The sequence below is a fragment of the Primulina tabacum genome, chromosome 10, assembly GCF_025594145.1.
Source record: "Primulina tabacum isolate GXHZ01 chromosome 10, ASM2559414v2, whole genome shotgun sequence".
NCBI classification, from domain to species: domain Eukaryota; kingdom Viridiplantae; phylum Streptophyta; class Magnoliopsida; order Lamiales; family Gesneriaceae; genus Primulina; species Primulina tabacum.
Window position 1 is genome coordinate 39,472,240 of NC_134559.1, and position 27,330 is coordinate 39,499,569.

The 27,330-nt window shown below is 41.9% G+C and overlaps 19 non-coding genes and 6 pseudogenes across 19 annotated transcripts; all 25 read left to right on the plus strand.

The window, feature by feature from the left end:
* The first annotated feature begins 178 nt into the window (after positions 1-178).
* Positions 179-297, plus strand: LOC142509309 (5S ribosomal RNA). Its single transcript, XR_012807489.1, has one exon. It is a non-coding gene; the product is annotated as a 5S ribosomal RNA (ribosomal RNA).
* A 682-nt stretch (positions 298-979) lies between these two features.
* LOC142508378 (5S ribosomal RNA) lies at positions 980-1,098 on the plus strand. The gene has a single exon (XR_012806592.1). It is a non-coding gene; the product is annotated as a 5S ribosomal RNA (ribosomal RNA).
* A 680-nt stretch (positions 1,099-1,778) lies between these two features.
* Positions 1,779-1,897, plus strand: LOC142508379 (5S ribosomal RNA). Its single transcript, XR_012806593.1, has one exon. It is a non-coding gene; the product is annotated as a 5S ribosomal RNA (ribosomal RNA).
* A 682-nt stretch (positions 1,898-2,579) lies between these two features.
* On the plus strand, positions 2,580-2,698 carry LOC142506485 (5S ribosomal RNA). Its single transcript, XR_012804776.1, has one exon. It is a non-coding gene; the product is annotated as a 5S ribosomal RNA (ribosomal RNA).
* A 682-nt stretch (positions 2,699-3,380) lies between these two features.
* Positions 3,381-3,499, plus strand: LOC142508185 (5S ribosomal RNA). The gene has a single exon (XR_012806412.1). It is a non-coding gene; the product is annotated as a 5S ribosomal RNA (ribosomal RNA).
* A 532-nt stretch (positions 3,500-4,031) lies between these two features.
* Positions 4,032-4,150, plus strand: LOC142509998 (5S ribosomal RNA). The gene has a single exon (XR_012808140.1). It is a non-coding gene; the product is annotated as a 5S ribosomal RNA (ribosomal RNA).
* Positions 4,151-4,829: 679 nt separating this feature from the next.
* Positions 4,830-4,952, plus strand: LOC142510095 (5S ribosomal RNA). The gene has a single exon (XR_012808227.1). It is a non-coding gene; the product is annotated as a 5S ribosomal RNA (ribosomal RNA).
* Positions 4,953-5,633: 681 nt separating this feature from the next.
* LOC142513614 (5S ribosomal RNA) lies at positions 5,634-5,752 on the plus strand. The gene has a single exon (XR_012809552.1). It is a non-coding gene; the product is annotated as a 5S ribosomal RNA (ribosomal RNA).
* A 643-nt stretch (positions 5,753-6,395) lies between these two features.
* LOC142508420 (5S ribosomal RNA) lies at positions 6,396-6,514 on the plus strand. Its single transcript, XR_012806632.1, has one exon. It is a non-coding gene; the product is annotated as a 5S ribosomal RNA (ribosomal RNA).
* A 681-nt stretch (positions 6,515-7,195) lies between these two features.
* Positions 7,196-7,314, plus strand: LOC142513432 (5S ribosomal RNA). Its single transcript, XR_012809379.1, has one exon. It is a non-coding gene; the product is annotated as a 5S ribosomal RNA (ribosomal RNA).
* A 671-nt stretch (positions 7,315-7,985) lies between these two features.
* On the plus strand, positions 7,986-8,105 carry LOC142507157 (5S ribosomal RNA). Its single transcript, XR_012805419.1, has one exon. It is a non-coding gene; the product is annotated as a 5S ribosomal RNA (ribosomal RNA).
* Positions 8,106-8,787: 682 nt separating this feature from the next.
* Positions 8,788-8,906, plus strand: LOC142515665 (5S ribosomal RNA). Its single transcript, XR_012811499.1, has one exon. It is a non-coding gene; the product is annotated as a 5S ribosomal RNA (ribosomal RNA).
* A 684-nt stretch (positions 8,907-9,590) lies between these two features.
* Positions 9,591-9,709, plus strand: LOC142506634 (5S ribosomal RNA). The gene has a single exon (XR_012804920.1). It is a non-coding gene; the product is annotated as a 5S ribosomal RNA (ribosomal RNA).
* A 682-nt stretch (positions 9,710-10,391) lies between these two features.
* On the plus strand, positions 10,392-10,511 carry LOC142512603 (5S ribosomal RNA; annotated as a pseudogene).
* A 7,967-nt stretch (positions 10,512-18,478) lies between these two features.
* LOC142512566 (5S ribosomal RNA) lies at positions 18,479-18,580 on the plus strand (annotated as a pseudogene).
* Positions 18,581-19,266: 686 nt separating this feature from the next.
* Positions 19,267-19,387, plus strand: LOC142512149 (5S ribosomal RNA; annotated as a pseudogene).
* Positions 19,388-20,073: 686 nt separating this feature from the next.
* LOC142507579 (5S ribosomal RNA) lies at positions 20,074-20,191 on the plus strand. Its single transcript, XR_012805833.1, has one exon. It is a non-coding gene; the product is annotated as a 5S ribosomal RNA (ribosomal RNA).
* Positions 20,192-20,871: 680 nt separating this feature from the next.
* On the plus strand, positions 20,872-20,988 carry LOC142511735 (5S ribosomal RNA; annotated as a pseudogene).
* A 682-nt stretch (positions 20,989-21,670) lies between these two features.
* On the plus strand, positions 21,671-21,788 carry LOC142512128 (5S ribosomal RNA; annotated as a pseudogene).
* Positions 21,789-22,471: 683 nt separating this feature from the next.
* Positions 22,472-22,590, plus strand: LOC142515863 (5S ribosomal RNA). Its single transcript, XR_012811684.1, has one exon. It is a non-coding gene; the product is annotated as a 5S ribosomal RNA (ribosomal RNA).
* Positions 22,591-23,269: 679 nt separating this feature from the next.
* Positions 23,270-23,388, plus strand: LOC142510319 (5S ribosomal RNA). The gene has a single exon (XR_012808438.1). It is a non-coding gene; the product is annotated as a 5S ribosomal RNA (ribosomal RNA).
* Positions 23,389-24,068: 680 nt separating this feature from the next.
* Positions 24,069-24,183, plus strand: LOC142512877 (5S ribosomal RNA; annotated as a pseudogene).
* A 676-nt stretch (positions 24,184-24,859) lies between these two features.
* Positions 24,860-24,978, plus strand: LOC142510526 (5S ribosomal RNA). The gene has a single exon (XR_012808633.1). It is a non-coding gene; the product is annotated as a 5S ribosomal RNA (ribosomal RNA).
* A 678-nt stretch (positions 24,979-25,656) lies between these two features.
* On the plus strand, positions 25,657-25,775 carry LOC142515635 (5S ribosomal RNA). Its single transcript, XR_012811470.1, has one exon. It is a non-coding gene; the product is annotated as a 5S ribosomal RNA (ribosomal RNA).
* A 674-nt stretch (positions 25,776-26,449) lies between these two features.
* On the plus strand, positions 26,450-26,568 carry LOC142510330 (5S ribosomal RNA). The gene has a single exon (XR_012808449.1). It is a non-coding gene; the product is annotated as a 5S ribosomal RNA (ribosomal RNA).
* The last annotated feature ends 762 nt before the right edge of the window (positions 26,569-27,330 follow it).

Here is a 27,330-nt window from a genome sequence, read left to right on the forward strand (position 1 = left end):
ACGTAAACGGTCGCGACACGAGGACTTCCCAGGGAGGTCACCCATCTTAGCTCTGCCATCGTGCCAGAACGCTTAACTTCATGGTTATGATTGGGCGAGAGCAGTGCCGCGAGTTGTCCATCGCCGCCCGCTCCACATGTACTCGAGGGATATAAGAATGAACATCCCACTCAATGTCGGGTGCGATCAAACCAACACTAATGCACCGGATCCCACCAGACATCTGAAGTTAAGCGTGGTTGGGCGAGAGCAGTACTAGGATGGGTGACCCCCTAGGAAGTCCTCGTGTTGCACCCCTTTTCGTGTTTTTCAATTTTTTATTACTTGTTGACAGAAGATTTTCGGCTCAAATCAACTGAATCTCGATCGGGACCAGATAAGACATGTGAAATCAACGTAGCTCGGGCACTGCCGGATTTGGACTAAATTGTAGCCTTATTTGATTGTAAACGGGCAAACGAACGAGACTCATTACTCCGCAATGAGCTGACGAGATTTTAGCCAAATTCCTTCTCTAAGACCATCTAATTTGCGATTTTCCGCTTCTGCTAAGCTTCCGTTTCCTCGAGAAATCCGCTTTGGAAGTCCGAAATTCGATTTCGGTTCTATTTTATCGTATCCCAGGTATAATAATAGCTTTACATTCGCTATTTTCTTATTCTTATTTTTTTCTATTTTCTTAGAACATTTAGCGATTTTTGTTGTCGTGAGCTGGTTCTGTGCGGAAAGGTATAACGCAGATTACTCCGGAGACGGTTAACTCATTAAAAACAATTATTTCGACTGTTTTAGCCATAATTTACGTAAACGGTCGTGACACGAGGGCTTCTAAGGGAGGTCACGCATCCTAGCTCTGCCATCGTGCCATAACGCTTAACTTCATGGTTATGATTGGGCGAGAGCAGTGCCGCGAGTTGTCCATCGCCGCCCGCTCCACATGTACTCGAGGGATATAAGAATGAACATCCCACTCAATGTCGGGTGCGATCAAACCAACACTAATGCACCGGATCCCATCAGACATCTGAAGTTAAGCGTGGTTGGGCGAGAGCAGTACTAGGATGGGTGACCCCCTGGAAAGTCCTCGTGTTGCACCCCTTTTCGTGTTTTTCAATTTTTTATTACTTGTTGACAGAAGATTTTCGGCTCAAATCAACTGAATCTCGATCGGGACCAGATAAGACATGTGAAATCAACGTAGCTCGGGCACTGCCGGATTTGGACTAAATTGTAGCCTTATTTGATTGTAAACGGGCAAACGAACGAGACTCATTACTCCGCAATGAGCTGACGAGATTTTAGCCAAATTCCTTCTCTAAGACCATCTAATTTGCGATTTTCCGCTTCTGCTAAGCTTCCGTTTCCTCGAGAAATCCGCTTTGGAAGTCCGAAATTCGATTTCGGTTCTATTTTATCGTATCCCAGGTATAATAATAGCTTTACATTCGCTATTTTCTTATTCTTATTTTTTTCTATTTTCTTAGAACATTTAGCGATTTTTGTTGTCGTGAGCTGGTTCTGTGCGGAAGGTATAACGCAGATTACTCCGGAGACGGTTAACTCATTAAAAACAATTATTTCGACTGTTTTAGCCATAATTTACGTAAACGGTCGTGACACGAGGGCTTCTAAGGGAGGTCACGCATCCTAGCTCTGCCATCGTGCCATAACGCTTAACTTCATGGTTATGATTGGCGAGAGCAGTGCCGCGAGTTGTCCATCGCCGCCCGCTCCACATGTACTCGAGGGATATAAGAATGAACATCCCACTCAATGTCGGGTGCGATCAAACCAACACTAATGCACCGGATCCCATCAGACATCTGAAGTTAAGCGTGGTTGGGCGAGAGCAGTACTAGGATGGGTGACCCCCTGGAAAGTCCTCGTGTTGCACCCCTTTTCGTGTTTTTCAATTTTTTATTACTTGTTGACAGAAGATTTTCGGCTCAAATCAACTGAATCTCGATCGGGACCAGATAAGACATGTGAAATAAACGTAGCTCGGGCACTGCCGGATTTGGACTAAATTGTAGCCTTATTTGATTGTAAACGGGCAAACGAACGAGACTCATTACTCCGCAATGAGCTGACGAGATTTTAGCCAAATTCCTTCTCTAAGACCATCTAATTTGCGATTTTCCGCTTCTGCTAAGCTTCCGTTTCCTCGAGAAATCCGCTTTGGAAGTCCGAAATTCGATTTCGGTTCTATTTTATCGTATCCCAGGTATAATAATAGCTTTACATTCGCTATTTTCTTATTCTTATTTTTTTCTATTTTCTTAGAACATTTAGCGATTTTTGTTGTCGTGAGCTGGTTCTGTGCGGAAGGGTATAACGCGGATTACTCCGGAGACGGTTAACTCATTTAAAACAATTATTTCGACCGTTTTAGCCATAATTTACGCAAACGGTCGCGACACGAGGACTTCTCAGGGAGGTCACGCATCCTAGCTCTGCCATCGTGCCAGAACGCTTAACTTCATGGTTATGATTGGGCGAAAGCAGTGCCGCGAGTTGTCCATCGCCGCCCGCTCCACATGTACTCGAGGGATATAAGAATGAACATCCCACTCAATGTCGGGTGCGATCAAACCAACACTAATGCACCGGATCCCATCAGACATCTGAAGTTAAGCGTGGTTGGGCGAGAGCAGTACTAGGATGGGTGACCCCCTGGGAAGTCCTCGTGTTGCACCCCTTTTCGTGTTTTTCAATTTTTTATTACTTGTTGACAGAAGATTTTCGGCTCAAATCAACTGAATCTCGATCGGGACCAGATAAGACATGTGAAATCAACGTAGCTCGGGCACTGCCGGATTTGGACTAAATTGTAGCCTTATTTGATTGTAAACGGGCAAACGAACGAGACTCATTACTCCGCAATAAGCTGACGAGATTTTAGCCAAATTCCTTCTCTAAGACCATCTAATTTGCGATTTTCCGCTTCTGTTAAGCTTCCGTTTCCTCGAGAAATCCGCTTTAGAAGTCCGAAATTCGATTTCGGTTCCATTTTATCGTATCCCAGGGATAATAATAGCTTTACATTCGCTATTTTCTTATTCTTATTTTTTTCTATTTTCTTAGAACATTTAGCGATTTTTGTTGTCGTGAGCTGGTTCTGTGCGGAAGGGTATAACGCAGATTACTCCAAAGACGGTTAACTCATTTAAAACAATTATTTCGACTGTTTTAGCCATAATTTACGCAAACGGTCGCGACACGAGGACTTCTCAGGGAGGTCACGCATCCTAGCTTTGCCATCGCGCCAGAACGCTTAACTTCATGGTTCTGATTGGGCGGGAGCAGTGCCGCGGGTTGTCCATCGCCGCCCGCTCCACACGTATTTGAGGGATATAAGAATAAACATCCCACTCAATGTCGGGTGCGATCTTACCAACACTAATGCACCGGATCTTATCAGAACTCCGAAGTTAAGCGTGCTTGGGCGAGAGCAGTACTAGAATGGGTGACCCCCTGGGAAGTCTTCGTGTTGTACCCCATTTCGATTTTATCGTATCCCAGGCATAATAATAGCTTTACATTCGCTATTTTCTTCTTCTTATTTTTTTTTCTATTTTCTGGGAACATTTAGCGATTTTTGTTTTCGTGAGCCGGTTCTGTGCCGAAGGGTATGACGCATTACTCCAGAGTTGGTTAACTCATTAAAAGCAATTATTTCGACTGTTTTAGCCATAATTTACGTAAATGGTCGTGACACGAGGACTTCCCAGGGAGGACACCCATCCTAGCTCTGCCATCGTGAGCCGGTTTTGTGCGGAAGGGTATGACGCATATAACTTCAGAGTCGGTTAACTCATTAAAAACAATTATTTCGACTGTTTTAGCCATAATTTACATAAATGGTCGCGACACGAGGACTTCTCAGAGAGGTCACCCATCCTAGCTCTGCCACCGCGCAAGAACGCTTACTTCATGGTTTTGATTGGGCAAGAGCAGTGCCGCGTGTTGTCCATTGCCGCCCGAGCCTCACGTACTCGAGGGATATAAGAATAAACATCCCACTCAATGTCGGGTGCGATTATACCCGCACTAATGCACCGGATCCCATCAGATCTCCGAAGTTAGGCGTTCTTAGGCGAGAGCAGTACTAGGATGGGTGACCCCCTGGGAAGTACTCGTGTTGCCCCTTTTCGTGTTTTTCTATTTTTTATTACTTGTTGAAACGATTTTCGGCTCAAATCATCTGAATCTCGATCGGGATAAGATAAGACATGTGAAATAAACGTAGCTCGGGCACTGCCGGATTTGGACAAAATTGTAGTCTAATTTGATTGTAAACGGGCAAACGAACGAGACTTATTACTCCGCAATGAGCTAAAGAGATTTTAGCCGAATTCCTTCTCTAAGACCCTCTAATTTGCGATTTTCCGCTTCTTTTAAGCTTTCGTTTCCTCGAGAAATCCGCTTAGAAATTTTGAAATTTGATTCCGGTTCCATTTTATCGTATCCCAGGCATAATATTAGCTTTACATTCGCTATTTTCTCCTTCTTATTTTTTTTCTATTTTCTGGGAACATTTAGCGATTTTTGTTGTCGTGAGCCTGTTCTGTGCCGAAGGGTATGACGCAGATTACTCCAGAGTTGGTTAACTCATTAAAAGCAATTATTTCAACTGTTTTAGCCATAATTTACGTAAATGCTCGTGACACGAGGACTTCCCAGGGAGGACACCCATCCTAGCTCTGCCATCGTGCCAGAACGCTTAACTTCATGGTTCTGATAGGGCGAGAACAGTGCCGCGTGTTGTACATCTCCGCCCGCTTCACACGTACTCGAGAGATATAAGAATAAACATCCTAATCAATGTCGGGTGCGATCATACCAGCACTAATGCACCGGATTCAATCAGAACTCAGAAGTTAAGCGTGCTTGGGCGAGAGCAGTACTAGGATGGGTGACCGACCCCCTGGGAAGTCCTTGTGTTGCGCCCCTCTTCGTGTTTTTCTATTTTTGATTACTTGTTGACAGACGATTTTCGGCTCAAATCACCTGAATCTCGATCGGGACCAGATAAGACATGTGAAATCAACGTAGCTCAGGCACTGCCGTATTGGACAAAATTGTAGCCATAATTTGATTGTAAACGGGCAAACGAACGAGACTCATTATTCCGCAATGAGCAGACGAGATTTTAGCCGAATTCTTTCTCTAAGACCGTCTAATTTGCGATTTCCGCTTCTGTTAAAGCTTCCGTTTCCTACGAGAAATCCGCTTAGGAAGTTCGAAATTCGATTCAGGTTCCATTTTATCATATTCCAGGCATAATAATAGCTTTACATTCGCTATTTTCTTCTTCTTATTTTTTTTCTATTTTCTGGGAACATTTAACGATTTTGTTGTCGTGAGCCGGTTCTGTGCGGAAGGGTATGACGCAGATTACTCCGGAGACGGTTAACTCATTAAAATATATATTTCGACTGTTTAGTTAAAATTTACGTAAACGGTCGCGACACGAGGACTTCCCAGGGAGGTCACCCATCCTAACTCTGCCATCGCGCCAGAACGCTTAACTTCATGGTTCTGATTGGTCGAGAGCCGTGCCGCGTGTTGTCCATCGCCGCCCGCTCCACAGGTACTCGATGAATTTAAGAATAAACATCCCACTCAATGTCGGGTGCGATCATACCAGCACCAATGCACCGGATCCCATCAGAACTCCGAAGTTAAGCGTGCTTGGGCGAGAGCAGTACTAGGACGGGTGATCCCCTGGGAATTCCTCGTGTTGCACCCCTTTTCGTTTTTTATATTTTGATTACTTGTTGACAAATGATTTTCGGCTCAAATCATCTGAATCTCGATCAAGACCAGATAAGACATGTGAAATCAACGTAGCTCGGACACTGCGGGATTTGGACAAAATTGTAGCTTAATTTTATTGTAAACGGGCAAACGAACGAGACTCCGCAATGGGCTGGCGAGATTTTAGCCGAATTCCTTTTCTAAGACCCTCAAATTTGCTATTTTCCGCTTCTGTTAAGTTTCCGTTTCCTCGAGAAATCCGCTTAGGAAGTCCCAAATTCGATTGCGGTTCCATTTTATCGTATCCCAAGCATAATAATAGCTTTACATTCGCTATTTTCTTATTACTATTTTTTTTTCTATTTTCTGGAAACATTTAGCGATTTTTGTTGTCGTGAGCCAGTTCTGTGCGAAAGGATATGACGCAGATTACTCCGGAGACGGTTAACTCATAATTTACATAAACGGTCGCGACACGAGGACTTCCCAGGGAGGTCACCCATCCTAGCTCTGCCATCACGCCAGAACGCTTAACTTCATGTTATGATTGGGCGAGAGCAGTGTCGCGTGTTGTCCGTCGCCGCCCGCTCCACACGTACTCGAGAGATATAAGAATAAACATACCACTCAATGTCGGGTGCGATCATACAAGCACCAATGCACCGGATCCCATCAGAACTACGAAGTTAAGCGTTCTTGGACGAGAACAGTACTAGGATGGGTGACCCCCTGGGAAGTCCTCGTGTTGCACCCCTTTTCGTGTTTTTCTATTTTTGATTACTTGTTGACAGAACAATTTTGGGCTCAAATCATCTGAATCTCGATCGGTACCAGATATGACATGTGAAATCAACGTAGCTCGGGCACTGCCGAATTTGGACAAAATTGTAGCCAAATTTGATTTTAAACAGGCAAACGAACGAGACTCATTATTACGCAATGAGCTGGCGAGATTTTAGCCAAATTCCTTCTCTAAGACCCTCTAATTTGCGATTTTCCGCTTCTGTTAAGTTTCCTTTTAGCCAAATTCCTTCTCTAAGTCCGAAATTCAATTCCGGTTCCATTTTATCGTATCTCAGGCATAATAATAGCTTTACGTTTGCTATTTTCTTTTTCTTATTTTTTTTCTATTTTCTGGAAACATTTAGCGATTTTTGTTGTCGTGAGCCGACTCTGTGCGGAAGGGTATAACGCAGATTACTCCGGAGACGGTTAACTCATTAAAAAATATTATTTCGACTGTTTATCCATAATTTACATAAACGGTCGCGACACGAGGACTTCCCAGGGAGGTCACCCATCCTAGCTCTGGCATCGCGCCAGAACGATTAACTTCATGGTTCTGATTGGTCGAGAGCAGTGCCACGTGTTGTCCATCGCCGCCCGCTTCCACACGTACTCGATGGATATAAGAATAAACATTCCACTCAATGTCGGGTGCGATCATACCAGCACTAATGCACCGGATCCCATCAGAATTCCGAAGTTAAGCGTGCTAGGGCGAGAGCAGTACTAGGATGGGTGATCCCCTGAGAAGTCCTCGTGTTGCACCCCTTTTCGTGTTTTTCTATTTTTGATTACTTGTTGACAGATGATTTTCGGCTCAAATCATCTGAATCTCGATCGGGACTAGATAAGACATGTGAAATGAACGTAGCTCGGGCGCTGCCGGATTTGGACAAAATTGTAGCCATATTTGATTGTAAACAGGCAAACGAACGAGATTCATTACTCCGCAATGAGCTGACGAGATTTTAGCTGAATTCCTTCTCTAATTTGCGATTTTCCGCTTCTGTTAAGCTTCCGTTTCCTCGAGAAATCAGCTTAGGAAGTCCGAAATTTGATTTCGGTTCCATTTATCATATCCCAGGGATAATAATAGCTTTACATTCGCTATTTTCTTATTATTATTTTTTTTCTATTTTCTGGAAACATTTAGCGATTTTTGTTGTCGTGAGCCAGTTCTGTGCGAAAGGGTATGACGCTGATTACTCCGAAGACGGTTAACTCATTAAAAAAAATTATTTCGACTGTTTAGCCATAATTTACGTAAACGGTCGGGACACGAGGACTGCCCAGGGAGGTCACCGATCCTAGCTCTGCCATCGCGCCAGAACGCTTAATTTCATGGTTCTGATTGGGCGGGAGCAGTGCCACGTGTTGTCCATCGCCGCCCACTCCACACGTACTCGAGGGATATAAGAATAAACATCCCACTCAATGTCGGGTGCGATCATACCAGCACTAATTCACCGGATCCAATCAGAACTCCGAAGTTAAGCGTTCTTGGGCGAGAGCAGTACTAGGATGGGTGGACCCCCTGGGAAGTCCTCGTGTTGCACCCCTTTTCGTGTTTTTCTATTTTTGATTACTTGTTGATAGACGATTTTTGGCTCAAATCATCTGAATCTCGATCGGGACTAGATAAGACATGTGAAATCAACGTAGCTCGGGGCACAGCCAGATTTGGAAAAAATTGTAGCCTAATTTGATTGTAAACGGGCAAACGAACGTGACTCATTCTCCGCACTGAGCTGGCGAGATTTTAGCCGAATTTCTTCTCTAAGACGCTCTAATTTGGGATTTTCCGCTTCTGTTAAGCTTCCGTTTCCTCGAGAAATCCGTTTAGGATGTCCGAAATTCGATTCTGGTTCCATTTTATCATATCCCAGGCATAATAATAGCTTACATTCGTTATTTTCTTCTTATTATTTTTTTTCTATTTTCTAGAAACATTTAGCGATTTTTGTTGTCGTGAGTCGGTTCTCTGCGGAAGGGTATGACGCAGATTACTCCGGAGACGGTTAACTCATTAAAAACAATTATTTCGACTGTTTTATCCATAATTTAAGTAAACGGTCGCGACACGAGGACTTCCCAGGGAGGTCACCCATCCTAGCTCTGCCATCGCTCCAGAACGCTTAACTTCATGGTTCTGATTGGGCGAGAGCAGTGCCGCGTGTTGTCCATCGCCGCCCGCTACACACGTACTCGAGGGATATAAGAATAAACATCCCACTCAATTTCGGGTGCGATCATACCCGCACTAATGCACTAGATCCCATCAGAACTCCGAAGTTAAGCTTGCTTGGGCGAGAGCAGTACTAGGATGGGTGACCCCCTGGGAAGTCCTCGTGTTGCGCCCCTTTTCGTGTTTTTTTATTTTTGATTACTTGTTGACAGACGATTTTTGGCTCAAATCATCTGAATCTCGATCGAGACCAGATAAGACATGCGAAATCAAAGTAGCTCGGGCACTGCCGGATTTGGACAAAATTGTAGCCTAATTTGATTGTAAACAGGCAAACGAACGAGACTCATTACTCCGCAATGAGCTAACGAGATTTTAGCCGAATTCCTTCTCTAAAACCCTCTAATTTGCGATTTTTCGCTTCTGTTAAGCTTCCGTTTCCTCGAGAAATCCGCTTAGGTAGTTTGAAATTCGATTCCGGTTCCATTTTATCGTATCCCAGGCATAATAATAGCTTTACATTCGCTATTTTCTTATTCTTATTTTTTTTTCTATTTTCTGGAAACCTTTAGCGATTTTTGTTGTCGTGAGCCAGTTCTGTGCGAAAGGGTATGACGCAGATTACTCCGGAGACCGTTAACTCATTAAAAACAATTATTTTGACAGTTTTAGCCATAATTTACGTAAACCGTCGCGACACGAGGACTTCCCGGGGAAGTCACCCATCCTAGCTCTGCCATTGCGCCAGAACGCTTAACTTCATGGTTCTGATTGGGCGAGAGCAGTGCCGCGTGTTGTCCATCTCCGCCCGCGCCACACGTACTCGAGGTATATAAGAATAAACATCCCACTCAATGTCTGGCGCGATCATACCAGCACTAATGCACCGGATCCCATCAGAACTCTGAAGTTAAGCGTGCTTGGGCGAGAACAGTACTAGGATGGGTAACCCCTTGGGAAGTCCTCATGTTGCACCCCTTTTTGTGTTTTTCGATTTTTGATTACTTGTTGACAGATAATTTTCGGCTCAAATCATCTGAATCTCGATTGGGACCAGATAAGACATGTGAAATCAACGTAGCTCGGGCACTGCCGGATTTGGACAAAATTTTAGCTTAATTTGATTGTAAACGGGCAAACGAACGAGACTCATTACTCCGCAATGAGCTGGCGAGATTTTAGCCGAATTCCTTCTTTAAGACCCACTAATTTACGATTTTCCGCTTCTGTTAAGCTTATGTTTCCTCGAGAAATCCCCTTAGGAAGTCCGAAATTCGATTTCGGATCCATTTTATCGTATCCCAGGCATAATAATATCTTTACATTCGCTATTTCCTTATTCTTATTTTTTTTTCTATTTTCTGGAAACATTTAGCGATTTTTGTTGTCCTGAGCCAGTTCTGTGCGAAATGGTATGACGCAGATTACTCCGGAGACGGTTAACTCATTAAAAACAATTATTTCGACTGTTTAGCCATAATTTACGTAAACCGTCGCGACACGAGGACTTCTCGGGGAGGTCACCCATCCTAGCTCTGCCATCGCGCCAGAACTCTTAACTTCATGGTTCTTATTGGGCGAGAGCAGTGCCGCGTGTTGTCCATCGCCGCGCGCTCCACACGTACTCGAGGGATATAAGAATAAACATCCACTCAATGTCGGGTGCGATCATACCAGCACTAATGCACCGGATCCTATCAGAAGTCCGAAGTTAAGCGTGCTTGGGCGAGAGCAGTACTAGGATGGGTCACCCCCGGGAAGTTGTCACGCCCCGTGTTCGAAGAGCATGTGACATCCGGCATTGTTTTAACAATTAGTTTTAAACAATTACGCCTCGTATCGAAATGACTAAAACCAGTCTTTTTCATAAATAAAACATTGTCTTTACATTGACAATAGAATAAGAATAATCAGAGTTGCAAATGCGAAAACTGAACAAAAGGAAAATAAAGTCTTGATTTCTTGTATCTTGCTCATCGGCAACCATCCCCAGAAGGCTTCTTGTTCCTCCTCATTCAGTTACTCTTCATTTTAATCTGAAATTTGTAAGGGGTGAGTGTTTTGGGAAACACTCAGCAAGTGGGGGTCGATCGATTTCCAATGATACATATAGAACTTAATCTTTAAAACATTTCTTTAACAAACTATCAAATCTTATCACTTTTAACTCATCATAACAGAAACGAAATAAATATGAGACAGAGGTTATCAGAAGATTCAGAGCAGTTCAGAAACAGATCAGAACAATTCTGAACAGAACAGATCGGAACAGACAGAACACTGTTACTCATCTCATTTCCATGGTCAAATTGTCCCCAATATGTTAGTCCTCTAAGGGTTGAGGCCAGAACACGGTTTTATACCCACCGATGGGGGCCAGACAGAACATGGTTTTATACCCACCAATGGGGGCCAGACAGAATTACAATTCTCGTCCCATTTCAAATCGAGTTGTAATAGTGCAACACAGAATTCAAAGTTTACCAGACAGAACTTATCAGAGTTTTCAGATATCAGAGTTTCAGACGGATTCAGCGAAACCAACGAATTTCGAAGCATAGAGGAAAACACATAATCGATCGAAATTTTAAAAGACGGTCATCATGCTGTTTTCAAAAAAAGAGGACACATTCATGCATGTCATAACTTATATATTAAAGATTTAAAAATACAAACGAATATACATATCAAAAACCCACTTACAGTACTCTCGAAGTTACGGTTCGAAATGTGCAGAACTTTGGCGAACGAAACTTGTTGAATTTCGGCCAAGTGATGACCGAACCAGGAGATGATCTTCACAACGATGTGGATAGCAAATCACAGCATTGAAAAGCCGGAACAACTCCTCCTTCTTTCTTCTTGCAAGCGACAGCCGAGAGGTGGTTTTGGAGGGAAAGGAGCCAATTTTTCTTGCTGATTTTTGGGTGTGATTTCTTTAGCATGTTGAGGTGGTATTTATAGGTGAAGTATGGTCTTTTCCCCTCCCCATGACCGAAATATTGGAGCCCAAGCAAGCCATCAATGTGGTCAAGGTTAACTCAAGCATCAAAGGTCACCTTGGTTTACTAAAGAGTCCATTCTTGCACAATAAATTGGTCCAAGCCTCTTAGCTCTTCCCTTAGCTCCCTTTCTTGGTTAACTCAATAGTCATCACTTGTATAATAAGTTTTTCCAAACCTTTAGTTCTTTTAGCTCCTTATTTGGTTAACTCAATGGTCATAAATATGTCCAATCCTTTAGCTCTTCTCCTTGGTTTACTCAAGGGTAATTTCTTGCACATTAAAATTTTCCAATGCTTTAGCTCTCCTCCTAGCTCTATTTTTTTATTCTTTTAGGACAAGAAAGAATGAGCTTCATTGAGCTAAAAGATTGAGCTCATGAGCATGGGGTTTCTTTTCCAAGAATCTTGGAGCTTCCTTGAGCTGAGGGTTTTAGCTTGTGAGGTAAGGGTTTCCTCTTCCGAGTGGCGTACCCTCAATTCTCAAGGTTTTGCATTGCCTCAGCTTCTTTTTGAGCTACTTTTCGAGCTTTTTGAGGTGCTTTGCTTTGAAAAATCCGGGTTCTCACATCCCACCCTCCTTATTGGAAGTTTCGTCCTCGAAACTTGAGTTAGATAAATCTTTAAAAAGTGAGGGTGCCGAGTGCGCATACGTTCTTCAAATTCCCAAGTTGCTTCTCGTTCCATATGATTCGACCATTGTATCTTGACATATGGAATTGTTCGGACATCTCAGCACTTGGTATTTGGTGTTACTTGAATAAGGACTTCTTCATATTTCATTTCCTCGTTCACATTTCCTTTGATTAGTAGCGGTTCAATTTCAAGAATGCTACTTGGATATGAGACATACTTCCTTAGCTGTGAGACATGGAAGACGTTGTAAATCCTTGACATGCCTGGTGGTAAAGCCCGCTGATAAGCTAGGTTTCCCATTTTTCTCAGTATTTCGAAGGGTCCGACATATCTTGGAGTTATCTTTCTAGAATTGCTGAATCGAACCACTCCTTTCATTGGGGAAACTTTAACATAAGCTTTCACACCATTTTCAAACTCCAACGGTCTTCACTTTAAATAAGCCCAGCTCTTTTGTCGATCATGAGCTGCCTTGCGTTTTTCCTTGATAATAGCTACTTTATCAACAATTCAAGTACCATGATAGCTTTCTCTCTGATTTCAATACTTCCATGATAATTATTGTTATCGGCAAATTCAATCAAAGGGGGGTGTTTATTGGAGTCCGAGGTCCATGGCACACGCCCTAAAATATCTTCAATAGTTCGATCCACCGTCTTTGTCTCATGTTTAATTCCTTTTGTGTGAATAGTATTTGAGGCTTTGATGATTGATAAATTTCACACATTTGACACTAAAGAAATTGATTCTCTAGATCTTTGGCTCAAATATAATTGTGGCTAATTCACTATCATGTGTTGGATAATTTTGCTCACATGGTTTTAATTTCATCGATGCATAGGCAATTAATTGCCCTCTTGAATGAGAACACATCACAATCCTCTTTTGATGCATCATTGTAAATTGTGAAATTCTTGCCTTCTTCAGGAAGTACTAATACTAGCGTAGAAACGAGTTTCTTTTTCAAGATCTAAAAACTCTTCTCACATTCTTCACTCTAATTGAATTTAGAGTTCTTCTGAGTGAGCTTGGTGAGCGGAAGAAAATCCTTCAACACATTTTCTTAATAGCCAAATAATCCCGAAAACTTCAAATTTCTATTCCAGTATTCGATCAAGGCCAGTCTATGATTACCTCCACCTTATTGGTGATCCACTGATATGCCCATTTCAGATATTATATGACCGAAGAATGTGACATTTTTTAATCAAAATTCACATTTCTTAAATTTAGTATTTAGTTATTTTTCTCTGAGCATCGGTGGAGCAAGACGAAGATCTTCCTTGCGGTCTTTCTCACTTGTTGAATATACAAGAATGTCTTCAATAAATGCTACCACAAACTTGCCGAGGAATTTTCTTGAACACTCTGTTCATGAGTTCTATGAATGTTGCTGGAGCATTGGTCATGCCAAAAGGTATTATCATGAACTCATAGTGTCCATACCCTTTTCTTTTTAAGGCTGTTTTAGGAATATTCTCTGCCTTGGCCTTCAATTGTGATAGTCTGATCTTAGATAGAGCTTCGAAAAGATCTTAGCTCCTTTTAACTGATAGAAAAGGTCATCTATTCTTAAAAGATGACATTTGTTCTTGATCTCATATAGTACTTTGTCGAATGACACACTATCTTGTACTTTCACCATTCTTCTGTACCAATAAGATTGAATCTCCCCAAGAAGAGGCACTTGGTCTGATTTGTTTTTGTCTAACAAATCTTGGAATCGAACTTTTATCTCCTTGAGTTCAACTGAAGCCATTTGCTAGGGTTCTTTAGATATTGGTGCAGCACGAGCTATAAAGTTACTTTCGAATTCTTTCACGATCTGAGATAATTCAAAGTAACGCTTCCAGAACTCTCGTACCACGGGAATATTTTTATATCTTGAGCTCAATTCCTTCTTTTTCTTCTCTCATTATCGCTAGTTAGACTTCTTAGCCATACTCCATGGCTTTCTAAGTTTGAGAAGCAGAAAGGAAGGATTTTTGTTCCTTATCCTTGCCATAAAATACGATTTATTCTTGGATTGGAGTTTGGAATTCTTACCTCGACCATCTAACACTGCATGATTCTTGTCCAACCAACCAATTCTCAGAATGACGTTGAAATTTACCATAGTACACTAATAAAATCGGCACTGAATATATGCGTATCCATACTTATTGTGTTCTAAATTATCACGATTACTATCTCCAAACATAAAATCAATATATAATCTTAGAACATAACTCCTTATCAGCCTATTGACTTAAGTCCCAATAACCTAGTTAAAATTTCTTTCAACATTGTACGGAAGAAATTAATTCCTCAAACAATTCTTCTTTTACTAAATCTGTCTTTAATCAAAACTATGAGCCTAACATGCTTTAATACAAACAAGCTTCGTTGGATGTCTTTCTCTACAAATCTTTCCCCTATTTTTCTTTTTACTATAAGAAGAGTCATAACCTATTATGCATGCTACACTTCCCTTGATGTCCACCAATATCTCATAACTCTCTTTATTTACCTAAGGTAATGACCTTAATTTCTTAACTTAAGTTATTGTTTCTTAACTTTATTAAATATTCCAAAATCTTACATATTTAAATTTATCGCTTAATAGCCCAAATTTAAATGTCCATACCGTTAATTATTGACATAAAAATCAACTTTTACATCTGAATATCAAACTTATATAATTCTTATCTCATATTTTCATAAATAATTTATTATCCGCGAATCAAACATTTCATCTTAAGTCGGAAGAATTCCCAAATGTAAGTCAACTTATATCAGAGTATTTGTATTCCCTAAAATATAAGTCAAATTATCTTTGATAGGTATGTTCCCAAAATATATTTCAACTTATCTATGTACATTCTCAAAGAAATGTTACACTTTTTTCTTTCATATCATTTAACCATAATACCAGTCTATCCTACTTTATCATCTCTCAACATTACTGTTCTTTTTCCACTACATCCATAGGTGCTTCTTCTTCTTCTTCACATTTTCCACGACAAGGTGCGCAGTCTATCCATTGCACCATGAAGCTTGGCGATGTAACGTTCTTGCTTGCTAGAAAGGTCTTCATGTTGATGACGAGAACGGTTAGCAAGGTTTTTCTAAGTTTCAATCCTTACTATCAACTTTCGATTAAGGGAAACTAGTCATTCCACGTGTAGTGTTAGGGCGAGCTGGCTCTTTGCTCGATCAAGGTGATGGTTGAGATTATGTATATCAGTTTGAAGCAGATTCTTAATCTTTGTGAGTTCTTGTTTATCTTGTTTTCCTCAAGTAATGTTTACGCATGCGAAAGTGCGGCTTGAGCACGAGTACAAGACCATAAATTGAGGTAAAATTTCATAATGGTATCAAAGTAAAGGATAGAAAGGTAAAAAATTTTGATTGAAACAAAGATTTCGTGGAACTTTCTATACTAGAAATTTCAGAATGATTGAAGGAAATAGATTTCGAATTTCTCAAAGAATTTTGGAAAGATTGAGAGTTTGTTTCAGAATGTACTAGGCTTTTGCCAAAATTTGACTTCTTCAAATTTTGTCTGTCAAAATCCCAGCAGGATTATGAACCTGGCGGCTCTGATACCACTTAAATGTCACGCAAAGTGTCTGAAGCGCCTGTGACATCCGGCATTGTTTTAACAATTACTTTAAAATAATTAAGCCTCGTATCGAAATGCCAAAAACCAGTCTTTTTCATAAATAAAACATTGTCTTTACATTGACAATAGAATAAAAATACATCAGAGTTTCAAATGCGGAAACTGAACAAAAGGAAAATAAAGTCTTGATTTCTTGTATCTTGCTCATCGGCTACCATCCCCATAAGGCTTCTTGTTCTTCCTCATTCAGTTGGTCTTCATTTTAATCTGAAATTTGTAAGGGGTGAGTGTTTTGGGAAACACTCAGGAAGTGGGGGTCGATCGATTTCCTATGATACATATAGAACTTAATCTTTAAAACATTTCTTTAACAAACTTTCAAATCTTATCATTTTTAACTCATCATAACAGAAACAAAATAAATATGAGACAGAGGTTATCAGAAGATTCAGAGCAGTTCAGAAACAGATCAGAAAAATTCAGAACAGAACAGATCGGAACAGACAGAACACTGTTACTCATCTCATTTCCATGGTCAAATTGTCCCCAATATGTTAGTCCTCTAAGAGGTGAGGCCAGAACACGGTTTTATACCCACCAATGGAGGAGACAGAACATGGTTTTATACCCACCAATGGGGGCCAGACAGAATTACAATTCTCGTCCCATTTCAAATCGAGTTGTAACAGTGCAACACAGAATTCAAAGTTTACAAGACAGAACGTATCAGAGTTTTCAGATATCAGAGTTTCAGACGGATTCAGCGGAACCAAAGAATTTCGAAGCATAGAAGAAAACACATAATCGATCGAAATTTTAAAAGACGGTCATCATGCTGTTTTCGAAAAAAGAGGACACACATTCATACATGTCATGACTTATATATTCAAGATTTAAAAATACAAACGAATATACATATCAAAAACCCACTTACAATACTCTCGAAGTTACGGTTCGAAATGTGCAGAACTTTGGCGAACGAAACTTGTTGAATTTCGGTCAAGTGATGACCGAACCAGGAGATGATCTTCACAACGATGTGGATAGCAAATCACAGAATTGAAAAGCCGGAACAACTCCTCCTTCTTTCTTCTTGCAAGCGACAGCCGAGAGGTGGTTTTGGAGGGAAATGAGCCGATTTTTCTTGCTGATTTTTGGGTGTGATTTCTTTAGCATGTTGAGGTGGTATTTATAGGTGAAGGATGGACTTTTCCCCTCCCCATGGCCGAAATATTGGAGCCCAAGCAAGCCATCAATGTGGTCAAGGTTAACTCAAGCATCAAAGGTCACCTTGGTTTAGTAAAGAGTCCATTCTTGCACAATAAATTGGTCCAAGCCTCTTAGCTCTTCCCTTAGCTCCCTTTCTTGGTTAACTTAATAGTCATCACTTGTATAATAAGTTTGTCCAAACCTTTAGTTCTTTTAGCTCCTTCTTTGGTTAACTCAATGTTCATAAATATATTCCAATCCTTTAGCTTTTCTCCTTGGTTTACTCAAGGGTAATTTCTTGCACATTAAATTTTTCCAATGCTTTAGCTCTCCTCCTAGCTCTATTTTTTTATTCTTTTAGGACAAGAAAGAATGAGCTTCATTGAGGTAAAAGATTGAGCTCATGAGCATGGGGTTTCTTTTCCAAGAATTTTGGAGCTTCCTTGAGCTGAGGGTTTTAGCTTGTGAGGTAAGGGTTTCCTCTTCCGAGTGACGTACCCTCAATTCTCAAGAGTTTACGTTGCCTCGGCTTCTTTTTGAGCTACTTACCGAGCTTTTAAGGTGCTTTGCTTGAAAAATCCGGGTTCTCACAGAAGTCCTCGTGTTGCACCCCTTTTCGTGTTTTTCTATTTTTGATTACTTGTTGACAGAACGATTTTCGGTTCAAATCATCTGAACCTCGATCGGAACCAGATAAGACATGTGAAATCAACTTAGCTCATGCACTGCCGGATTTGGACAAAATTGTAGCCTAATTTGATTGTAAATGGGCAAACGAACGAGACTCATTACTCCGCAATGAGCTGGCGAGATTTTAGCCGAATTCCTTTTCTAAGACCCTCTAATTTGCGATTTTTTCGCTTTTGTAAGCTTCCGTTTACGCGAGAAATCCGCTTAGGAAGTCCAAATTTTATTCCGGTTCCATTTTATCGTATCCCAGGCATAATAATAGCTTTACATTCGCTATTTTCTTATTCTTATTTTTTTTTCTATTTCTCTCGAAACATTTAGCGATTTTTGTTGTCGTGAGCCGGTTCTGTGCGGAAGGGTATGATGTAGATTACTCTGGAGACAGTTAACTCATTAAAACAATTATTTTGACTGTTTTATCCATAATTTACGTAAATGGTCGCGACACGAGGACTTCCCGGGGTGGTCACCCATCCTAGCTCTGCCATCGCGCCAGAACGCTTAACTTCATGGTTCTGATTGGGCGAGAGGTGTGCCGCGTGTTGTCCATTGCCGCCCGCTCCACACGTACTCGAGGGATATAAGAATAAACATTTCACCCAATTTCGGGTGCGATCATACTAGCACTAATGCACTGGATCCCATCATAACTCCGAAGTTAAGCGTGCTTGGGCGAGACCAGTACTGGGAAGTCCTCGTGTTGCACCCCTTTTCGTGTTTTTCTATTTTGATTGATTACTTGTTGATAGACGATTTTCGGCTCAAATCATCTAAATCTCGATCGTGACCAGATAATACATGTGAAATCAACGTAACTCGGGCACTGCCGGATTTGGACAAAATTGTAGCCTAACTTGATTGTAAACGGGCAAACGAACGAGACTCATTATTCCGCAATGAGCTGACGAGATTTTAGCCGAATTCCTTCTCTAAGACCCTCTAATTTGCGATTTTTCCGCTTCTGTTAAGCTTTCGTTTCTCGAGAAATCCTCTTAGGAAGTTCAAAATTCGATTACGGTTCCAGTTTATCGTATCCCAGGAATAATAATAGCTTTACATTCGCTATTTTCTTCTTCTTATTTTTTTTTCTATTTTCTGGCAACATTAGCGATTTTTGTTGTCGTGAGCCGATTCTGCGCTGAAGGGTATGACGGAGATTACTCCGGAGACGGTTAACTAATTAAAAATAATTATTTCGACTGTTTTAGCCATAATTTACGTAAACGGTCGCGACACGAGGACTTCCCGGGGAGGTCACCCATCCTAGCTCTGCCATCGCGCCAGAATGCTTAACTTCATGGTTCTGATTGGGCTAGAGCAGTGCCGCGTTTTGTCCATCGCCGCCCGCTCCACACGTACTCGAGGGATATAAGAATAAACATACCACTCAATGTCGGTTGCGATCATACCAGCAATAATGCACCGTATCCCATCAGAACTCCAAAGTTAAGCGTGCTTGGGCGGAGAGCAGTACTAGGATGGGTGAACCCCTAGGAAGTCCTCAGTGTTGCACCCCTTTTCGTGTTTTTCTATTTTTGATTAGTTGTTGACATACGATTTTTCGGTTCAAATCATTTGAATCTCGATCGGGACCAGATAAAACATGTGAAATCAACGTAGCTCGGGCACTGCCGGATTTGGACAAAATTGTAGCCTAATTTTTTTGTAAACGGGCAAACGAACGAGACTCATTACTCCGCAATGAGCTGACGAGATTTTAGACGAATTCCTTCTCTAAGATCCTATAATTTGCGATTTTCCGCTTCTGTTAAGCTTCCGTTTCATCAAAAAAATCCGCTTAGAAAGTCCGAAATTCGATTACGGTTCCATTTTATCATATCCCAGGCATTATAGTAGCTTTACATTCGCTATTTTCTTCTTCTTATTTTTTTTTCTATTTTCTGGGAAAATTTAGCGATTTTATTGTCGTGAGACGGTTCTGTGCGGAAGGGTATGACGCAGATTACTCCGGAGAACGGTTAACTCATTAAAAACTATTATTTCGACAGTTTTAGCCACAATTTACGTAAACGGTCGCGACACGAGGACTTCCCAGGGAGGTCAACCATCCTAGCACTGCCATCGCACCAGAACGCTTAACTTCATGGTTCTGATTGGGCGAGAGCATTGCCGCGTGTTGTCCATCGCCGCCCGCTCCACACGTACTCGAGGGATATAAGAATAAACATCCCACTCAATTTCGGGTGCGATCATACCCGCACTAATGCACTAGATCCCATCAGAACTCCGAAGTTAAGCGTGCTTGGGCGAGAGCAGTACTAGTATGGGTGACCCCTAGGAAGTCCTCGTGTTGCGCCCATTTTGGTTTTTTCTATTTTTGATTACTTGTTGACAGACGATTTTCGGCTCAAATCATCTGAATCTCGATCGGGACCTGATAAGACATGTGAAATCAACGTAGCTCGGGCACTGTCGGATTTGGAAAAAATTGTAGCCTAATTTGATTGTAAACGGCAAACGAACGAGACTCATTATTCCGCAATGAGCAGACGAGATTTTAGCCGAATTCTTTCTCTAAGACCGTCTAATTTGCGATTCCGCTTCTGTAAAGCTTCCGTTTCCACAAGAAATCCGCTTAGGAAGTTCGAAATTCGATTCCGGTTCCATTTTATCATATCCCAGGCATAATAATAGCTTTACATTCGCTATTTTCTTCTTCTTATTTTTTTTCTATTTTCTGTGAACATTTAGCGATTTTTGTTGTCGTGAGCCGGTTCTGTGCAGAAGGGTATGATGCAGATTACTTCGTAGACGGTTAACTCATTAAAAACAATTATTTCGACTGTTTTATCCCTAATTTACCTAAACGGTCGCGACACGAGGACTTCCCAGGGAGGTCACTCCATCCTAGCTCTGCCATCGCGCCAGAACGCTTAATTTCATGGTTCTGATTGGGCGAAAGCAGTGCCGCGTGTTGTCCATCGCCGCCCGCTCCACACTTACTCCAGGGATATAAGAATAAACATCCCACTTAATGTCGGATGTGATCATACCATCACTAATGCACCGGATCCCATCAGAACACTGAAGTTAAGCGTGCTTGGACGAGAGCAGTACTAGGATGGGTGACCCCCTGGAATCCTCGTGTTGCTCCCCATTTTCCTGTTTTTTTATTTTTGTTCACTTGTTGACAGACGATTTTCAGCTCAAATCATCTGAATCTAGATCGGTACGAGATAAGACATGTGAAATCAACGTAGCTTCGGGCAATGCCGGATTTGGACAAAATTGTAGGCTAATTTGATTGTAAACGGGGCAAACGAACGAGACTCGTTACTCCGCAATGAGCTGGCGAGATTTTAGCAGAATTCATTCTCTAAAACCCTCTAATTTGCGATTTCCGCTTCTGTTAAGCTTCCGTTTCCTCGAGAAATCCGCTTAGGAAGTTCGAAATTAAATTCATGTTCCATTTATCGTATCTCAGGCATAATAATAGCTTTACATTCGCTATTTTCTTCTTCTTATTTTTTTTTCTATTTTATGGAAACATTTAGCAATTTTTGTTGTCATGAGCCGGTTCTGTGCGGAAGGGTATGACGCAGATTACTCCGGAGACGGTTAACTCATTAAAACAATTATTTCGACTGTTTAGCCATAATTTCCGTAAACGGTCGCGACACGAGGACTTCTCAAGGAGGTCACCCATCCGAGCCCGCTCCATCGCGCCAGAATGCTTAACTTCGTGGTTTGATTGGGCGAGAGCAGTGCCCGTGTTCTCCATCGCCGCCCGCTTCCACACGTACTCGAGGGATATAAGAAAAAAACTCCCACTTATGTCGGATGCGATCATACCATCACTAATGCACCGGATCCCATCAGAACTCTGAAGTTAAGCGTGCTTGGACGAGAGCAGTACTAGGATGGGTGGACCCTGGGAAATCTCGTGTTTGCTCCCGTTTCGTGTTTTTCTATTTTGGTTACTTGTTGACAGAACGATTTTAGCTCAAATCATCTGAATCTCGATCGGTACGAGATAAGACATGTGAAATCAACGTAGCTCGGGCACTGCCCGGATTTGGACAAAATTGTAGCTAATTTGATTGTGAAACAGGGCAAAACGAACGAGACTCATTACTCCGCAATGACTAGCGAGATTTTAGCAGAATTCATTCTCTAAGACCCACTAATTTGCGATTTTCCGCTTCTGTTAAGCTTCCGTTTCCTCGAGAAATCCGCTTAGGAAGTTCGAAATTCGATTCATGTTCCATTTTATCATATCTCAGGCATAATAATTGCTTTACATTCGCTATTTTCTTCTTCTTATTTTTTTTTCTATTTTATGGAAACATTTAGCAATTTTTGTTGTCATGAGCCGGTTCTGTGCGTAAGGGTTTGACACAGATTACTCCGGAGACGGTTAACTCATTAAAACAATTATTTCGACTGTTTTAGCCATAATTTCTGTAAACGGTCGCGACACGAGGACTTCTCTGGGAGGTCACCCATCCTAGCTCTGCCATCGCGCTCGAACGCTTAACTTCATAGTTCTGATTGGGCGAGAGCAGTGCCGCATATTGTCCATCGCCGCCCGCGCCACACGTACTCGAGGGATATAAGAATAAACATCCCACTCATTGTCGGGTGCGATCATACCAGCACTAATGTACCGGATCCCATCAGAACTTCGAAGTTAAGCGTGCTTGGGCGAGACCAGTACTAGAATGGGTGACCCCCTGGAAAGCCCTCGTGTTGCACCCTTTTTCGTATTTTTCTATTTTTGATTGATTACTTGTTGACAGACGATTTTCGGCTCAAATCATCTGAATCTCGATCGGGACCAGATAAGACATGTGAAATCAACGTAGCTCGGGCAATGCCGGATTTGGACAAAATTTTAGCCTAATTTGATTGTAAACGGGCAAACGAATGAGACTCATTACTCCGCAATGAGCTGGCGAGATTTTAGCAGAATTTCTTCTCTAAGACCCTCTAATTTGTGATTTTCCGCTTCTGTTAAGCTCCCGTTTCCTCGAGAAATCCGTTTAGGAAATCTGAAATTTGATTCCGGTTCCATTTTATCGTATCCCAGGCATAATAATAGCTTTACATTCGCTATTTTCTTCTTTTTTTTTTCTATTTTCTGGGAACATTTAGCGATTTTTTTTTTCGTGAGCCGATCTGTGCGGAAGGGTATGACGCAAATTACTACGGAGACGGTTAACTCATTAAAAAAAATATTCGACTTTTTAGCTATAATTTACGTAAACGGTCGCGACACGAGGACTTCCCAGGGAGGTCACTCATCCTAGCTCTACCATCGCGCCAGAACGCTTAACTTCATGGTTCTGATTGGGCGAGACTAGTGCCGCGTGTTGTCCATCGCCGTCGGCGCCACACGTACTCGAGGGATATAAGAAAAAACATCACACTCGATGTCGGGTGCGATCATACCAGCACTAATGCACCGGATCCCATCCGAACTCCGAAGCTAAGCGTGCTTGGGCGAAAGCAGTACTAGGATGGGTGACCCCCTGGGAAGTCCTCGTGTTGCACCCTTTTTCGTGTTTTTCTATTTTTTATTACTTGTTGACAGACGATTTTTGGCTCAAATCACCTTAATCTCGATCGGACCAGATAAGACATGTGAAATCAACGTAGCTCGGGCACTGCCGGATTTGGAAAAAATTGTAGCCTAATTTGATTGTAAACGGGCAAACGAACGAGACTCATTATTCCGCAATGAGCAGACGAGATTTTAGCCGAATTCTTTCTCTAAGACCGTCTAATTTGCGATTCCGCTTCTGTAAAGCTTCCGTTTCCACAAGAAATCCGCTTAGGAAGTTCGAAATTCGATTCCGGTTCCATTTTATCATATCCCAGGCATAATAATAGCTTTACATTCGCTATTTTCTTCTTCTTATTTTTTTTCTATTTTCTGTGAACATTTAGCGATTTTTGTTGTCGTGAGCCGGTTCTGTGCAGAAGGGTATGATGCAGATTACTTCGTAGACGGTTAACTCATTAAAAACAATTATTTCGACTGTTTTATCCCTAATTTACCTAAACGGTCGCGACACGAGGACTTCTCAGGGAGGTCACCCATCCTAGCTCTGCCATCGCGCCAGAACGCTTAATTTCATGGTTCTGATTGGGCGAAAGCAGTGCCGCGTGTTGTCCATCGCCGCCCGCTCCACACTTACTCCAAGGATATAAGAATAAACATCCCACTTAATGTCGGATGTGATCACCATCACTAATGCACCGGATCCCATCAGAACACTGAAGTTAAGCGTGCTTGGACAGAGCAGTACTAGATGGGTGACCCCCTGGGAAATCCTCGTGTTGCTCCCATTTTCCTGTTTTTTTATTTTTGTTCACTTGTTGACAGACGATTTTCAGCTCAAATCATCTGAATCTAGATCGGTACGAGATAAGACATGTGAAATCAACGTAGCTCGGGCAATGCCGGATTTGGACAAAATTGTAGGCTAATTTGATTGTAAACGGGCAAACGAACGAGACTCGTTACTCCGCAATGAGCTGGCGAGATTTTAGCAGAATTCATTCTCTAAAACCCTCTAATTTGCGATTTTCCGCTTCTGTTAAGCTTCCGTTTCCTCGAGAAATCCGCTTAGGAAGTTCGAAATTCAATTCATGTTCCATTTTATCGTATCTCAGGCATAATAATAGCTTTACATTCGCTATTTTCTTCTTCTTATTTTTTTTCTATTTTGGAAACATTTAGCAATTTTTGTTGTCATGAGCCGGTTCTGTGCGGAAGGGTATGACGCAGATTACTCCGGAGACGGTTAACATTAAAACAATTATTTCGACTGTTTTAGCCATAATTTCCGTAAACGGTCGCGACACGAGGACTTCTCAAGGAGGTCACCATCCGAGCCCACTCCATCGCGCCAGAATGCTTAACTTCGTGGTTTTGATTGGGCGAGAGCAGTGCCCGTGTTCTCCATCGCCGCCCGCTCCACACGTACTCGAGGGATATAAGAAAAAACATCCCACTTATGTCGGATGCGATCATACCATCACTAATGCACCGGATCCCATCAGAACTCTGAAGTTAAGCGTGCTTGGACGAGAGCAGTACTAGGATGGGTGGACCCCTGGGAAATCCTCGTGTTGCTCCCGTTTTCGTGTTTTTCTATTTTTGTTTACTTGTTGACAGACGATTTTCAGCTCAAATCATCTGAATCTCGATCGGTACGAGATAAGACATGTGAAATCAACGTAGCTCGGGCACTGCCGGATTTGGACAAAATTGTAGGCTAATTTGATTGTAAACGGGCAAACGAACGAGACTCATTACTCCGCAATGAGCTAGCGAGATTTTAGCAGACATTCTCTAAGACCCACTAATTTGCGATTTTCCGCTTCTGTTAAGCTTTTGTTCCTCGAGAAATCCGCTTAGGAAGTTCGAAATTCGATTCATGTTCCATTTTATCATATCTCAGGCATAATAATTGTTTTACATTCGCTATTTTCTTCTTCTTATTTTTTTTCTATTTTATGGAAACATTTAGCAATTTTTGTTGTCATGAGCCGGTTCTGTGCGTAAGGGTTTGACACAGATTACTCCGGAGACGGTTAACTCATTAAAACAATTATTTCGACTGTTTTAGCCATAATTTCTGTAAACGGTCGCGACACGAGGACTTCTCTGGGAGGTCACCCATCCTAGCTCTGCCATCGCGCTCGAACGCTTAACTTCATGGTTCTGATTGGGCGAGAGCAGTGCCGCATGTTGTCCATCGCCGCCCGCGCCACACGTACTCGAGGGATATAAGAATAAACATCCCACTCATTGCCGGGTGCGATCATACCAGCACTAATGTACCGGATCCCATCAGAACTTCGAAGTTAAGCGTGCTTGGGCGAGACCAGTACTAGAATGGGTGACCCCCTGGAAAGTCCTCGTGTTGCACCCTTTTTCGTGTTTTTCTATTTTGATTGATTACTTGTTGACAGACGATTTTCGGCTCAAATCATCTGAATCTCGATCGGGACCAGATAAGACATGTGAAATCAACGTAGCTCGGGCAATGCCGGATTTGGACAAAATTTAGCCTAATTTGATTGTAAACGGGCAAACGAATGAGACTCATTACTCCGCAATGAGCTGGCGAGATTTTAGCAGAATTCTTCTCTAAGACCCTCTAATTTGTGATTTTCCGCTTCTGTTAAGCTCCCGTTTCCTCGAGAAATCCGTTTAGGAAATCTGAAATTTGATTCCGGTTCCATTTTATCGTACCCAGGCATAATAATAGCTTTACATTCGCTATTTTCTTCTTTTTTTTTTTTATTTTCTGGGAACATTTAGCGATTTTTTTTTTCTGAGCCGATCTGTGCGGAAGGGTATGACGCAAATTACTACGGAGACGGTTAACTCATTAAAAAAAATATTTCGACTTTTTAGCTATAATTTACGTAAACGGTCGCGACACGAGGACTTCCCAGGGAGGTCACTCATCCTAGCTCTACCATCGCGCCAGAACGCTTAACTTCATGGTTCTGATTGGGCGAGACAGTGCCGCGTGTTGTCCATCGCCGTCGGCGCCACACGTACTCGAGGGATATAAGAAAAAACATCACACTCGATGTCGGGTGCGATCATACCAGCACTAATGCACCGGATCCCATCCGAACTCCGAAGCTAAGCGTGCTTGGGCGAAAGCAGTACTAGGATGGGTGACCCCCTGGGAAGTCCTCGTGTTGCACCCTTTTTCGTGTTTTTCTATTTTTTATTACTTGTTGACAGACGATTTTTGGCTCAAATCACCTTAATCTCGATCGGACCAGATAAGACATGTGAAATCAACGTAGCTCGGGCACTGCCGGATTTGGAAAAAATTGTAGCCTAATTTGATTGTAAACGGGCAAACGAACGAGACTCATTATCCGCAATGAGCAGACGATTTAGCCGAATTCTTCTCTAAGACCCTCTAATTTGCGATTTCCGCTTCTGTAAGCTTCCGTTTCCACAAAAATCCGCTTAGGAAGTCCGAAATTCGATTCCGGTTCTATTTTATCATATCCCAGGCATAATAATAGCTTTACATTCGCTATTTTCTTCTTCTTATTTTTTTTCTATTTTCTGGAACATTTAGCGATTTTTGTTGTCGTGAGCCGGTTCTGTGCAGAAGGGTATGATGCAGATTACTTCGTAGACGGTTAACTCATTAAAAACAATTATTTCGACTGTTTTATCCCTAATTTAACTAAACGGTCGCGACACGAGGACTTCCCAGGGAGGTCACCCATCCTAGCTCTGCCATCGCGCCAGAACGCTTAATTTCATTGTTCTGATTGGGCGAAAGCAGTGCCGCGTGTTTCCATCGCCGCCCGCTCCACACTTACTCCAAAGGATATAAAATAAACCCCACATAATGTCGGATGTGATCATACCATCACTAAAGCACCGGATCCCATCAGAACACTGAAGTTAAGCGTGCTTGGACGAGAGCAGTATTAGGATGGTGACCC